This window comes from Schistocerca serialis, chromosome 1, assembly GCF_023864345.2.
Source record: "Schistocerca serialis cubense isolate TAMUIC-IGC-003099 chromosome 1, iqSchSeri2.2, whole genome shotgun sequence".
Lineage (NCBI taxonomy): Eukaryota > Metazoa > Arthropoda > Insecta > Orthoptera > Acrididae > Schistocerca > Schistocerca serialis.
Genome location: NC_064638.1, coordinates 173479059 through 173494866, shown reverse-complemented (window position 1 = coordinate 173494866; position 15808 = coordinate 173479059). Strand labels below are relative to the sequence as shown.

At 37.0% G+C, this 15808-nt stretch overlaps 1 protein-coding gene across 3 annotated transcripts in view; it reads left to right on the top strand.

The window, feature by feature from the left end:
- The first annotated feature begins 8693 nt into the window (after positions 1-8693).
- LOC126464937 (transmembrane protein 121B-like) overlaps positions 8694-15808 on the top strand; it is a 70423-nt gene continuing 63308 nt past the window's right edge. Inside the window, exons 1-2 of one of the 3 annotated variants that reach the window (XM_050096271.1) lie at positions 8715-8815; positions 8907-9012. The gene's annotated coding sequence lies outside the window, so the exon portion shown is untranslated. Of the gene's footprint in view, positions 8816-8906; positions 9013-15808 lie in introns of all 3 variants that reach the window. The other 2 variants (XR_007585967.1, XM_050096270.1) reach the window with 2 other exon arrangements.

Sequence of the window (15808 nt, the reverse complement as noted above, 5' to 3'; positions counted from 1 at the left end):
TATACTCCTTCCACCTTTCTGCTTTCCCTTCTTTGCTTAGAACTGGGTTTCCATCTGAACTCTTGATGTTCATACAAGTGGTTCTCTTATCTCCAAAGGTCTCTTTAATTTTCCTGTAGGCAGTATCTATCTTACCCCTAGTGAGATAAGCCTCCACATCCTTACATTTGTCCTCTAGCCATCCCTGCTTAGCCATTTTGCACTTCCTGTCGATCTCGTTTTTGAGACGTTTGTATTCCTTTTTGCCTGCTTCATTTACTGCATTTTTATATTTTCTCCTTTCATCAATTAAATTCAATATTTCTTCTGTTACCCAAGGATTTCTACTAGCCCTCGTCTTTTTACCTACTTGATCCTCTGCTGCCTTCACTATTTCATCCCTCAAAGCTACCCATTCTTCTTCTATTGTATTTCTTTCCCCCGTTCCCGTCAATTGTTCCCTTATGCTCTCCCTGAAACTCTGTACAACCTTTGGTTCTTTCAGTTTATCCAGGTCCCCTCTCCTTAAATTCCCACCTTTTTGCAGTTTCTTCAGTTTTAATCTACAGGTCATAACCAATACATTGTGGTCAGAGTCCACATCTGCCCCTGGAAATGTCTTACAATTTAAAACCTGGTGCCTAAATCTCTGTCTTACAATTATATAATATATCTGATACCTTTTAGTATCTCCAGGGTTCTTCCATGTATACAACCTTCTATCATGATTCTTAAACCAAGTGTTAGCTATGATTAAGTTGTGCTCTGTGCAATATTCTACCAGGTGGCTTCCTCTTTCATTTCTTAGCCCCAATCCATATTCACCTACTATGTTTCCTTTTCTCTCTTTTCCTACACTCGAATTCCAGTCACCCATGACTATTAAATTTTCGTCTCCCTTCACTATCTGAATAATTTCTTATATTTCATCATACATTTCTTCAATTTCTTCGTCATCTAATACCAAGTACCAGTAAGGAAATGCTAGACAGTAAGCCACTGCCTGAATAGTTTTGCTGTAATGTACCAACAGTTTTTAAGGTCAGTAAATATTGTGTGTCTCTAGTCAGGTCTTCCTATGTAACAGTTTAAATGTGAAAGACGAAAACGAAATAATGTAAGACGATGTACCAAGCATACAGTATGTCAAAAATGTGACGCTTTGGCTACTTAAGATGAAGTGCTGTGGTTCAAAACTAAAATTTTGTCTACAAAGAGGCTCTTGCTTTTCTTTGATAGGGACAAGAGAAGTAGTTTTGTCTTCAGTATAGTCGCTGCCTTTCTCATAGCAAAAGTTAGTATCTGCATACGTATAAATAAATTTTTAAGTTGTATTACACATAGTGGGTGGTTATTTGACAATGACACTGATATGATCGAAGTTGATATGAGCTCTCGAGTGCACCACTAAGAAAAAAATGTAAATGTTTCTGATGAAATTAATGGGTTGGATGTAGCTGTGCTATTCTTTAATAGCTCATGGAATGAATATTCATGTGTATGAATGAGGCAAATTTCTAGCCCATTAACTTTAAATAGATAAGTAGATGTAGTTAAGTGATGAATGAATATTTTAATGTGAAAGTTGTGCATATAATAAGACATTATGCTCCTCTGATTGAGCCAACTTTAAAATTTTCAGTTTGATTTATGTGTATTTTGCTCATATACATGGTCACTATTCTGCTGTGTGTGGAGGAAACTTTTCACGAAATAGAAAAATATCTGTTGTCCAAGCCTTGAGTAGTGCTGTGTCTGTACACTAACAAATCTTTAGAATGTAATTGGCCTGGTCCTTACCTTACCCGCAGTTCACTGATAGAAAGATACTACCAACCATTGTGTATATTTCTGTAAATGCCAAGAAGAGAAAGTAAAGATAAATGCAGAACTAATATCCTTTATGTATATATCACGAAAAGATTTTGTATTCCATTAAGAGGAAGAAATACACACATCAAAAAAAGTTTAGCATCACCCCAGTTCCCAGAACTCTTGAAGATATCTTTGACTGTGCAGAGATGTCACTAAACCTGCCAAAAGATGTAAATAACGATGCATGAGCAGCGCCTATTAGAGAGAGGGGGTCCGACAGCTGATCAGTTTCAGTCATTCCACCAGGAAGGAGGTACACGGCTCGTGTTGTCTGTAGTTCAACCTAGACAGTCAGTACCGCGGTTCGATCGCGTCCGCATTGTTACTTTGTGCCAGGATGGGCTCTCAACAAGGGAAGTGCCCACGCGTCTCGGAGTGAACCAAAGAGATATTGTTCGGATATGGAGGAAATACAGAGAGACAGGAACTGTCTCACTCAGGCCCCCCAAGGGCTACTACTGCAGGGGATGACCGCTACCTACGGAGGAACCCTGATAGCAACGCCACTGTGTTGAATAATGCTTTCTTTACAGCCACAGGACGTCGTGTTACGACTCAAACTGTGCCCAATATGCTGCATGATGCACATCTTCACTCCCAATGTCCATGGTGAGGTTCATCTTTTCAATCACGACACCATGCAGCGCGGTACAGATGGGCCCAACAACATGCCGAATGGACCGCTCAGTATTGGCATCATGTTCTCTTCACCAATGATTGTCGCATACGCCTTCAACCAGACAACCTTTGAGGACGTGTTTGAAAGCAATGCAGTGAGGCTGAACGTCTTAGACACACTGTCCAGCGAGTGCAGCAAAGTGAAGGTTCCCTGCTGTTTTGGTGTGGCATTATGTGTGGCCGACGTACGCCACTGGTGGTCATGGAATGCGCCGTATTGGCTGTATGATACGTGAATGCCATTCTCCGAACGATAATGCAACTATATCGACAACATATTGTTGAGGGATTTTTCTTCATGGACAACAATTCGTGCCCCCATCGTGCACGTCTTGTGAATGACTTCTTTCAGGATAACGACATCGCTCGACTTTAGTGGCCTGCATGTTCTCCAGTCATGAACCCTATCAAACATGCCTGGGATAGATTGAAAAGGACTATTTATGGACGACGTGAGCCGCCAACCACTCTGAGGGATCTAAGCCGAATCGCCGTTGAGGAGTGGGTCAGTCTGAACCAACTGTGCCTTGATGAACTTGTGGATAGTATGCCACAACGAATACAAGCATGCATCATTGCAAGAGGACGTGCTACTGAGTATTAGAGGTACCGATGTGTACAGCAGTCTGTACCAGCACCTCTGAAGGTCTCATTGTATGGTGGTACAACATGCAATGTGTGGTTTCCATGAGCAAAAAAGGGAAAAATGATGTTTATGTTGATCTCTATTCCAATTTTCTGTACAGGTTCCGTAACTCACAGAGCCGAGGTGATGCAGAACTTTTTTTGGTGTGTGTACTAAGGGATGGACACGAAATATGTCTATGGAATATGAATGACAGAACTCTAAAGTTAAAACTTACGTTAAAGCTGCTATGAAATCAGTGTGTGCACCTACCAACAGTTATACATTTGTGAGTCGAATAAGGGCACCTGCTGGCAGGGTAACATGTGAGTGAAATCCAGCGTCTGTTGTGTGTTATGTTGTGCAACTGGACAATTCCGCCAATGCAAACACTTTACAAAAGCGAAAATTTCACTTGCATGGGTTCAATCGTATATTTAGCTTGTTGGTTTTGGTCTGATGTGTAGAAGATGGATATTCTTAAGCAGATCGATGAGGCACTGCAAACACTTAAACACGTTAACACAGTTGCTACTATGCTGTGTATCCCTGACTGACTGTTGACGCTACCTACATGTGTTCACAATGACAATCCCATTGATACAAGCTGTGTTGGTACATGGTGAAAGACCCCTTGGATATGGTAAAGTTAAAATTTATTAAAAAATGAAACAACGATCGACCATAAGTGTCGACAAGGACATTAATTATGAATGTGCAGTAAGGCGCAGACAAATGTACAAAAAACATCATTTACTTCTTTTGTATGCGGTTTTGTTTCTCTCTCTCATATGTAGAAGGATGGTTAAGATATAATGCTCGAAGTATAATGTGCTACGAGTGTTAAGTATTATATGTGATTCTGAATAAGAGAAGGCTTAACAGCAGAATTAAGAATTTTTATTGAAGTGAAGTGGAACCAAGTTGGGAGGATTTTCTTCAATTTTTGAGATGCAGTAGTGTCCTTGGAGTCGGCTGCCTGCATCTACTTTGAAATCTAAGAAAGGAAGTCGTAATAGCACAATTTCATACACACACAACATTTACTAATAATGCATTTGTACTATATTTTATATTTTTTCCGTTTATATTTTTATTTATTATAATACAAAGCCAATCTTGATTGTCACACATGCATCGTCATTAAAAAATATCAAAAAGCATGACCAAGATAAATACGAATATAGATTTAACAAGGACGCTTGCATGCCTATTATGAACTTTAGTGATGTATGAGATTGATGAAATGCACGTTATGGTGCAGAATAGTAGAACCAATACAGTCCACTACGACATAAAACAAAAATAATTATGAAAAATAAACTATAAAATGACATTCCATGACAATTACGCATGGACCTCCTAACTCTATACATATTTCTCATAGGCTTTCTATCTAACTGATATGGAAAAAATTTGTGTTTCTGCTATAAGGACTTTTGTTTCAGCATAATCACCAAGAATTGTGCAAAGACGTTTCTGATCCCACTGTACGATTGTTCGTGAAAGCTGGTCCATGCTGAACACTTGGTGCCTGCATGAATGATAACCCAGTTGATTCAATATGGCTTGTATCAGTCCAGATGTGTAACTCATTGAATGGGTCCTATACGTCTACTTGGTACCATCCACCAACCACTGACATCACCTGTTACCTGTCAATGGGTCCACTTCATATTTTTCTTTAACAAACGTATTTCAGAGGCTTTTGTAAATGAACAATGACATCAACATCTAATCACTTTGTGAAGTATGGATGAAAAATTGTTTACCTGTATCTCTTACATGAATGCTAAATTCAAAGCCAAAAGTATGGAAGTAACAAGGTTCATGACTCTAAAATAAATATTATTACCTTAGCTGTAACCTTCTTTCACTTACGTGAGCTAGACAAATCAATTCAATATACTTGTATGTATGTATCTAATGTTATATGTATTGAACAATAGAACCAAGAAATGGAAAAATGACATTATTTATATAATAGAATATTTAATCATTTTTGAACATATTTATGTGCAGTCAGCGCCATCATATAAAACGTATATACATTTGTAGTTTCAACATTACAGTTATTTTACCTAATTATTCTTTTATGTAAGTAACTGCTGTAGGAAAGTACATTATTATACAAACTGAATACTTTTTACAGACCTAACACAGTATGCCACAATGAACCAACATATCATATTAATATCTTTGAGTCTATATGATTTGTAAATAATTGTAATAATCATGAACTTCATCTTTGTATTGCGTTACATACAACATGGCACAGTAAGTGAACATAACACACTGGTAGCTTCATAAAATAGTGCAATGTATAATTTTGTATACTCCTATCTCAAAATTCCAAGTAATCTATTGTACATCGTGAATACAAATGAACTGTAACAGTAACAATCATTAAACAACAGTGAACTCAACTAAGTGGGTGTGTACACCAAGTGATGATACATTAAATAGCATCGTCCAGCGCAAAAAGAACCGTGCCTACAACATTAAAGGGGACTGAAAAACAGAACAACATACAAGAAAGCATATACAGCTCAACTGATTCTCAGATAATGTTATAAGCATTTGTAAAAATGTGTAAACTCTATTATGGTATTTCGTTCAGATTTTGTGTGCAAAAACATTGCTGAACCTTGGTCACCTTCCAGTAACACACTTTTCCTGTGGGCTCTTTTTCTATCTGAACTGCTAGCATAAGATGGTTTTGTTTCTATCCCTGTAACACTTAGACCAATAATATTTGACAATGTTTTTACTTAATATTATCATTATTCCTTGTCCAGACTTTGATTTTTAAATGTTTCTGTGACCTTTTTCAATGACAAGCATTGAGTTAAGATGGACGGTACAGTACTAATATGATGATGCGATTCATCGGCTGCCATTGCTGCAGCCTTGAATGCACCTCATGGTAAATTAAAGAACCTACATCTAATTGAAATTCGTATTACGAAGCCCAACACTTTTTAAAGAATCACTGTAATGAAAAAGAAAATACCGGCATTGAAATAGTGGTATTTCTTTTCACAGACATGCATTGCTGTTATCAACGAGCCAATAGGCATTGATTATGCTGATTTTTGTCTCAGCTCCCACAATTTAGATAACGCCGCTTTTTCTTTTTGCTAGTAATCTGATACATTCAACCATTAATATTCATTTCAAGAGAAAAAGGAATTCTATTGTACACATAAGATATGCACATAAAATCCGGTGTAAGACGGAATATAAATAATAAATAATGGCAGAAATTGCTCAAATTTTAGCGGTGTATTCTGTAGGCATTTATCTAGAAGTGCCATCTTGTCGTTTTCAAAATATTTATCCATTATTTATAACTTGACAAAAAAAGGTTTTTGGATACCAAAACCGAGCCGCGATTTCGAAGGCGGCTATACAAAAGCAAATGGTCATAATTTTTACAATCTATTCCTAAGATACCGATCTCGAACAACCAAGAAAATTTTCTTGGTATCTTTATCCGTTTCTGAGATTCAGAGGTCCAAAGTTACTCCATTTGTACATGTAAAATAGCGCCCACAAAATCCTGTGGGATCTCACCCACTCGTGTAATATAGGGTGCCTAAAAGGCGAATATGCTCCTGCTTAAAAAAATATTCTGGCTGAAAAGTGGGATACCACTTCTACCTTCTCCAGCATCCTTAAAAGTTTTCCCAAAAACTTTGGCATGCGAACATATTCGCCATTTTTAGGCTGAGAGAGAAGGAGACAGTGGCAGTGGAAAAGAGAAGGAAAAGTAATAAATACTGGAAGATAGTAGACAGTGGTTGTGATACAAAGGAGCAAAAGAGACAATGGTAGTGTGAGAGAAAGAGAGGAACACAATGTCAGAGGAACACAGTTGGAACTGACAGAACAATGCTAGATAGCTAATGAAGAAGACAGTGCCAGTCGGAAAGGAATAAACGAAGTGGAAAGTCGAAGTGGGTGAGAGCCAGTGATGATGAGAGACAGAGTCTATGACAATGACAACGAGGAAGAGCGAAATAGTGACAGTGAGAAGAGACAGCAGCAGTGGGAAGGAATGAATGAGACAGTGGTAGTAAGAGGGAGACTGTGGCACTGAGAGGAGACAGTAGCAGTAGGACAGAACGAAGGAGACTGTGGCTGTGAGACAGGAAACAGTGACAGTTAGTGAGAATGGGCAAGTGGGAGTGGATGGGTATGGACAACTTACAGTAATAAGAGTAGTGGGTGAGAGCGAGTTGTAGTTAGGGGAGCTTATAGGTGTGAGAGCTGAGTTGCATGTTAAAAAGAACGCAAATATGTTCACATGCCAGAATTTTTGGAAAAATTTTTAAAGGTGCTGAGGAAGGTAGAATGAGGCAGATGGCACCCCACTTTTCAGTCAGTCCATTACTAAACAGGGGCACATTCTCCTTCTTTGTGCTCTAATAGGAGAATTTTTCTCCTAATTATAACTGTTTAAATTTGCCTTTAAAAAGATCTCCATGGAGTTGTTTTATATTATTGTCAACCTATTGCGGAAGTATCTGCGATCATCAAGTGGAAGATGATCAGCAGCTCATTCACTACTTAGTATCCTATGATAATCACATATGTCTCGTGTATTGTAATTATGAATCTCTTTATTCATTATGCTTTGTCCATCATTCTTTTTTACAAACATAATACTGTTAAGAATACATAATGAATAAAGTCAGTAAATTATAATTTTTGAAGTAGTCTCTACAGGACTGGCTTTTGGTTGCATTAGCAGTTATTCTAACTGCTCTGTTTTGAAGCCTGACTACACGTAGACTGTGGGTGATGTGTTAACCGAATAAAACGAGACGTGTATAATGAATAAAAAATGCATTTTAGTAGCTGTATAGACAGTACCAGTATTAATAAAATATTGGTACAACAGTCACTGATGTTATTTCAGAATTACAGTTCAGTATCACAGTCTAGTTAAACTGTGATCAGTACTCTAAAGAGATGATACGACTTAGTACATTTACGCCGCTCGAACCTCTTCAAGTCAGTCACAATTACAAAGTAATTTCATACTTGAAAATGTTTTTAGAACAGTGCGTACTATTATATTGTAGAGAGCATGTCAGTCGCATTCCTGTCGCGCAGTCTCTTGTCAGCTGCGGACATTAGTAACAAGTCAACAGTTACGCTGAAAGCATACGCAAAAAAGATTTACAGAATTATTGCACTGGCAAAGAAAGAAACTGCCAGCTACACCTAAACAATACGATTTATTACAATGTTGGCTACCTAATAATTTTAAGTGCACTCTTAGTTTCATAGTAGCCTAGAATATCACACTTTTCCATTGTCAAGTTGTAGGTCTTGTAGGACAGAATATTAAATGACCCAACAAAGATACAGTACTGCACAAATATTCTAGACGCAAATGCTTCACAAACTCGTGATTTGTAATTCCACCCGTCGATTAGATAACAGCAGGTGTTTCCACATAATGAGCTGTGACTCACTCGAAGTCCAAGCGTGTTTGAAGTTCATTGGACGAAGCGAAACCTGCGAAACACTGTTTGTTGTGGAACATCATGAGTGACAGAGAGGTGGCCACAGAAACGTCAACTGCATCAGGAGGATGAAGGCCACCCAAAACAAAATGTTGTAAAACGTCGTTCAGCATCGAAAATAGTAAGTGGATGGCGATATTTCATTCGAAAGACTGTGGTTTTAGCAACATATATTTTGTTATTACTTTTATATTACGGTGACACTCTTGCAGCGAGCAGGACATCTGTAGCTGCATAGCAAGTGGCGTGTGTGCTGCAGCTGTAGCGAATCACGAAATACCTGAGCAATCAAACTGTGGCGGCAGTCATTTTTAGGAAGTATGATAATTGCGACAACACCAGCATGTACTTGTTACGAATTTTGAAAGCAGACTACCATAACATATTACGATCTGGTGGCTCTCAAACAATCTATTTTGAAAAATGCTACTATTATGTTGTAACATCTACATGTAACAGTAGGTATACCACACATAGTAGTAGCTGTGGTATTATAATTAATTACTCCACGGATCATTTTTATGATGTATGTTTTACCTTGCTACAAGGAGAAAGCATAAAACAGGTACAGATTAGAAATGCCGGGTGAACCCACACTCCACAGAGAAACTTTGAGGTTGTTCGAGGATACCATACAAGAATTTTTGGATAAGGAGCACATGGTCTCCAGCAGCTTGTTGCAGAACAATAGTGATTATTCAGTTTTGTATCACAACTACCTTTTGTTCTGTGAAAATACTTTCAATATATTGAAAACCCTGTAATATGCTATTACGAAAATGTACAACACAACACAAAGAGTAATGCAACAACCCGCAAATCCTAAAGTGCTGTGATATCGCTGCTGTCACTGCAGAAATATCTTGGCATAGTGTCGTCATGGTGCATACATGTCTACCAGCCGTTCGCCGGTAAACCTATCTACACTGCTGTGCAACCAACATAGGCAGGAAAACAAACCTGAGATAACTGAGCAATACTCAGTGCAACTCTAGAATGAAGAGTAAAGTGAGCATTAGTGTTGTCAATAGCAAGTGCCATGAGTGAATGGAACAAGTTCATTCCCAAACAAGACATACAGTGCATATCATAGACACTGGCACGGTTGTTCAGTATTTTCAGTACAATAAAATGGTAACGGGGCAAAAAAGCAAATGAAATGCAATAACTGTAGTGAGCTGCTGAAGACTGTGGGTCCCATATCTCAAAATACTCGGAAGATATCTCGGAACAAAATTTGAAAGTTTGTATATGCTTGACATTATGCCACTCTAGGTGTGGTGTAGATTGATGTGAAAATAGAAGTAACAGTCTTCATAACGCCATGATCGCTTTAGTAGATCATTTATTCAGACTGCTAGCCTTGGCAAAACTATGTTGTCATCTGTAGATCTTGTGCAGTATGCTTCAAAGCATCTCATTCATGTGCACAATAATTTGTGTCACGTAATAGACATTCCAGGAACACGGATGCTATATTATATCGGCACGTCAAAGGTAAAACAAGAGTATCGTACACATTGCACTGAATATACTTGCTCATGCTTGCTTTAAAGCCAGGTAAAGACTGGAAATGAGCCTGAATTTGTGTATTCAATGCACTGTGTATGATACTTTATATAATGATTGTTTTACCTTTGATATGGCGGTATAATGTATCGTGTGTTCTTGGAATGTCTGTTCATTATGTGACACAAATTATTATACACGAGACGCTTTGAAGTGAAGTGTAGTGAGCAAGATCCAAAGACGGCAACATAGTTTTGCTGAAACTGGCAATCTGAATAAATGCTCTACTAAAATGACTGTAGTTTTGAAGCTTGTTCCTTCTATTTTCATCCGAAAGTTTGTTGGTGGTGTACTGATTCATCCTGTATATACAAACATGCTTAATGAGTCTCCCAGCATTTGCCTCAGATGATTTAACAAATTCTAAATCAGTATAGCTGCACAAAGCATCAACCTTCATCCATCTAAATGTTGAGGTCTTAATAAGTAGACTGTCTACTTCGGTTTATACCTAGTGTATAATGCTCTATTATCACTGAATACTTTGCCTTGCTAGAAGAAAACTAAATGTCCCATAATTCCTGGGACGTGATAAATTCCTATGGTAGTGCCCTTGTAGACTGCTCTGGTTTTTAAATTAAATGTCTTGTTATTTGGGTTACTTCTGTACTGTGTTCTCTCAGGTCCTCATACACAAGTGTCATTGTCAAAGACATTTAATTTTAATGTAAATTATTAGTGTGATGAAGATGGTCAGCAGAAAATGGATTGACACTTAACTGCGGATAAACACACTAGGCACATTTTGGAGATGTTACTCTTGCAGAAGCAGTATTTTACTGTGAGAAGCTGACTCAATAATCAGCGCAGACAAACACTGTAAGTGGTGAAAAGCTCTGTTGAGAATACCATTTTCAGATTTTTGTATAGAAACTGTACTGATACTGGAGTACAAAAAGCTTAGTTACTTTATATAAGTTCACTCCACTAGGTTCTATGTTGTTATTTTTTAGGGAAACACTGCATTCATAATGTTTGTTCTGAGCAAAGAAAAAGAGCTGTCAGAACAGTCTGCAGTTCAAGTTTATGGACTTTGTGCAGAGTGTTGTTCAAACTTCTTGGAATTAAGTCTGTCATTCCTGTAGATATACTTCCTCGTATGATTTGTGGTTAATGATGTTCGGACTCATCCCAAACGGGCTACCATATTCATCAGTGAAGCAATGGTTAGCACATTGGACTCTCATTTGGGAGGACGATGATTCAAACCCATGTCGGGCCATTCTAATGTAGGTTTTCTGTGATTTCCCTAAATCGCTTCAGGCAAGTGCCGGGAAGCTCTTTTGAAACAGCATGGCCGATTTCCTTCCCCATCATTCCCTAATCTGAACTTGTGCTCTGTCTCTAATAACCTCTTTGTTGATGGAACATTAAACACTAATCTCCATCTTTTTTCACCAGTGAACACTAGACAGAATTCCTTCCATTAATTTACACAGAATTACATTATTTGTTGCATATACTAAAATTTTATTTTTATGTTTCTATAGTCTTCTTTTTTGGTTTTGAAATTTTTTATCAGCTTTCTGTGAACTATACGATGATGACTTCTTCCATGATTAAGTAGCTTTCACTCACATAGTAGCATGGAACCTGAAGAATTAAATTAAAAGTGAGAGGTGTGAGCTAATATAACAATAAAAACAATCAAAGGATATTTTCTCCAAAATGGTATTGCTGATGATATTCAGTAGTCTCTAGGTACAGGTAATTCAAAAATTACTTTATTTTCATTGCTGGTATTAGCCAGTGAAACTAATTTTTCCTCTTTTTCTTTTAACTATCCAACACAGCATTTAGTTTTTTTCTCTTTATAATTGAAATTAAAGTATTATAGTAAAATACTATTGGAGGGATAAAAAAAATCTATCGTTAAGCAGCAGTGTGAGGAAACATGTTTAATAGTTAACGGAATGTGCAAGCTTTTGGAGCCAGTGGCTCCTTCTTATGGCAGATGGGTTGAAGAGGAACAAAGGGAGATGAAGGGAAAGGACTGACGAGGTTTAGGAAAAGGGAAGAATTATGGAAAATTCGGCCTGGAGAGACTTACTGTACAGAATGAGAGGGAAAGATTGATATTACAGTAATATATTAGTATAATACTAATTAACTAACATAGTAATATATTTGTTTTCTGTATGTATTCATTCAGAAATGAATTTTGGAAATTCATAACAATAATACTTTTAATTTCATACAGTTTTTTTTAAAGTTATTCTGTTTTTGTTAGTTTGTAGCCAGCTTTCAAATTCATAGTTATTTGTTTATGCATGGAAAAAATATACTTTTCAACTGAGATTGGGATGAATAGGCTATGTTTACAATAAAAATTATAAATGTTGTAAACATAATACTCAGAATGTAGTCAGAAGATACTCTTTTACCTTAAATTAAGACTGTTATTTTTTTAACTCACACTTCACGCCATATGGTAGTGTGTTGAGAAAAGTTTTTCCAGTACTCCATGGTCCTTTTTTGTGTTTTGGCCACTCTAGTACAAAGAATAGTCAAGAGACATCTGTTCCTTGATTGTGACAACCTGTTGGGGTTAATTTAGAAGGTATTTGTCCTCGTGTACTCATTTAGATGGTTTTTCATTATTACCAACTTGCAGCAATTCGTATTTTATTTCAGTGATGTATCTTTTAAAGGAATTAGTGGTGGTTAAGTTGGTATAGTGAGTTCATAACGCTGCAATTTTTCTTTGACCAGTGACATCACTATTAGCATTTTTTAAAAGTGGAAGTTTCAGTGACAGTCTGCTCTGTGGACCAACCTAAAGTCAGTGTTTGGTTGATGCGTGATAGTTTAACCACGAGCTGCTGAAATGTGCTCAACAATCTTGTTTTTCTTCAGTACACATTATGAAGCCTGTAGTTACATTTATGTACTTGCTGGAAAAAAAAGAAAAAAGCAGTAAAAATCTAGATTAAGGCCAGTGGTGTGCTTACATGTTTTGCGCAGCAACGTTGTCAATCCTTGCCATATGATTCGACTGGTATGAAAGGGGGTGTGCAAACTGATGGTTGTATGCAGCATGTGAGAGAGCAGGTAGCAGACAATGTATTGTAAAGCAAAAGGTGAAGGAATGTTGTCACATTCTCAATTGAAGCTGTACTAATAGGTCCCAACCAAGGTTACAAATTTCATTGCTACTTGTAGGAATACATGGCCTCTTCCCTTACTCCACGTTGGTTACATGAAACTGTGATCCCACTGGCAATGCAAAACTGACATGTTGCCAATCTATGAGCACCAGAGAAACATTGCTTTGACTGATAGGTGCCCAATCTAGACTTTAATCAAAATCCCTTTTCTCACACAGGTCTGATATTTTTAAGTTTTAATGTATTTGACGGTGTTAATAATTAAAAAAATGTACCCACTCAAAACAACCATATTTCCACAGAGGTCTCAGTACTTCTATAATAAAAATAAAAATGTTTGTATGACACCACAGGACTGTAGTAATTGCGTTGACAGATAGCTGCCTTATTGATAATATAACTGGTTGATAAGTGGATTCCTGTTCTTCACTGCTTTCACTTAACTGTACATGCATACAATTGCTTTCATCTGTCAAAGAAAAACAATCTTTCACTCCAACAGAGAGGTCAGCTGAACCTATCTATACTGTATGTTGGTTTTGTTCTGTGACATAATTATGTTAAGCGTGTGATGTCATGTGCAAACAGGAAGACAACAGAACAGTGACGATTTTATTTGCATCTGTACTGTTTTTTATAATGTAAGTTGTGAACTATAGTTTAAGTTGAAAGGTGGCAGTTTGATTGTGATTTGGTAAAGTAGTATAATAGTTTCAGTTAATCCCAGCAGTTACTTAGCATGGTGTTGCAGTGGCAGGATTCTGGATTTGCACTCTAGAGGATTGTAACTCAAATCTGTGCTTGGTCATTCATATTTAAGTTTACAACGAGTTCTGTTTTGAAAGTGCTGCGATGGTTCCTTTGAAAAGGACACACCGAGTTTCCTTCCTCTATCCTTTCTCAAATTGAGGTTGTGCATCATCTCCCAGAATAATAATCTTCAATTGCGTGTAATAAATTTACTGTCTTGGACATCATCATTGTTTGTTCATTTGCAATAACATCGTACCATAAATGCAATGAAAATATATGATTGGCGTATTCTGTACTATTATACAAATATTTACTACCACTAATATATTTCAGTACAAAAAACAAATATGAATGGAGTTCAGAGACATTTGAATGAATAAACATCTTTTAATTAACAACTCATTTCAACTTGCCCTTAAAAATAGGGGTGCTTTATATTATTTGACAACCAGTAATAGAATTATCTTCCAACAGCACCTTTATATGCATCAATACTCTGGAGACCAATATAGAAGTGTATGGCAGAGGGTATTTACCATTGAATTAGTTATTAGGCTTCTGTCTATACCTGTGAGAAAAATACATAGGGATTTGTGTTATATATCTAAGATACATCACTTAAAATGGGTTCTTGAAACTTTGTAAGTTGGCTTTCTAGGGATAGTTTCTGCCTATCTTCAAGCATGTGCCAGTTCAGTTTCTTTAGCATCTCCATGACACTCTTCCATGAGTCAAACAAAACTGTGACAATTCATGCTACCCTTGTTTGTATATATTCCATATCCCCCATGAATCCTGTGTGGCATGAGTCCCACACACTTGAGCAATATTCTAGGTCGTGTTACACAAATTTTTTGTAGACTGAGTGCATTCTGTAGTATTCTGCTAATGAATTAGTCTGTCATCTGCTTTACCCACAACTGAGCCTATATGGTCATTCCATTTTGTATTCATACAAAGTCTTACTCCCATGAATTTATATTGGTTTAGTTCATGTGAGTATTTTAGTTTGATTGAGTGTCAAGATGAATATTCAATAATTTGACAGTCTTTGGAATTATATCTACATTTGAAACCTTCTGGAACAAAATTGCAAGTTAATTTTCACAGTTTCTTGAAGTTAATCTATTTGGTTGAAATCCATTGAATGCCGTTTCCACTGTAATCTGATTCACTTATGCCATGATGCGTACCATAATGAGTGAATATTAATACTGTGTCATACCATACTGTGATGTTTTGGAAATTAAAAGCTAGGCAGGTCATTCACATGAGCCATGTACAGAAAATGTCTTAATATAGCTCCCAAGACTACTCTATTTTGTAATTTAGAAAGCCAGAATGTGTATTAGTTATGACCATTTGCCCTTGGATAGTTAAGATTTTGATGGTATCAGTATTCAATAGTAATTATTGTCTTTCACTTTTGGTATTAGACTTTTACCTGCTACAGTGCACACATCTTCCTTGGTCTTTCCAGACTTCTTCGACCTACTGGATAATAATTTCTGACTTTGCAAGACAGTCTGGCACTGTTCATTCTGTTGATATGTTCACTCCGCTTCTGTTATCTTCAGTTTCATTTCTTGTGCCAAATATGGTTGAATCTTTCCTGATTTTGCTGTTTATTAATCTGTATAATCAGCTACAACCTTTCACAGCCCTGAAGAAATTAATGTACTGTG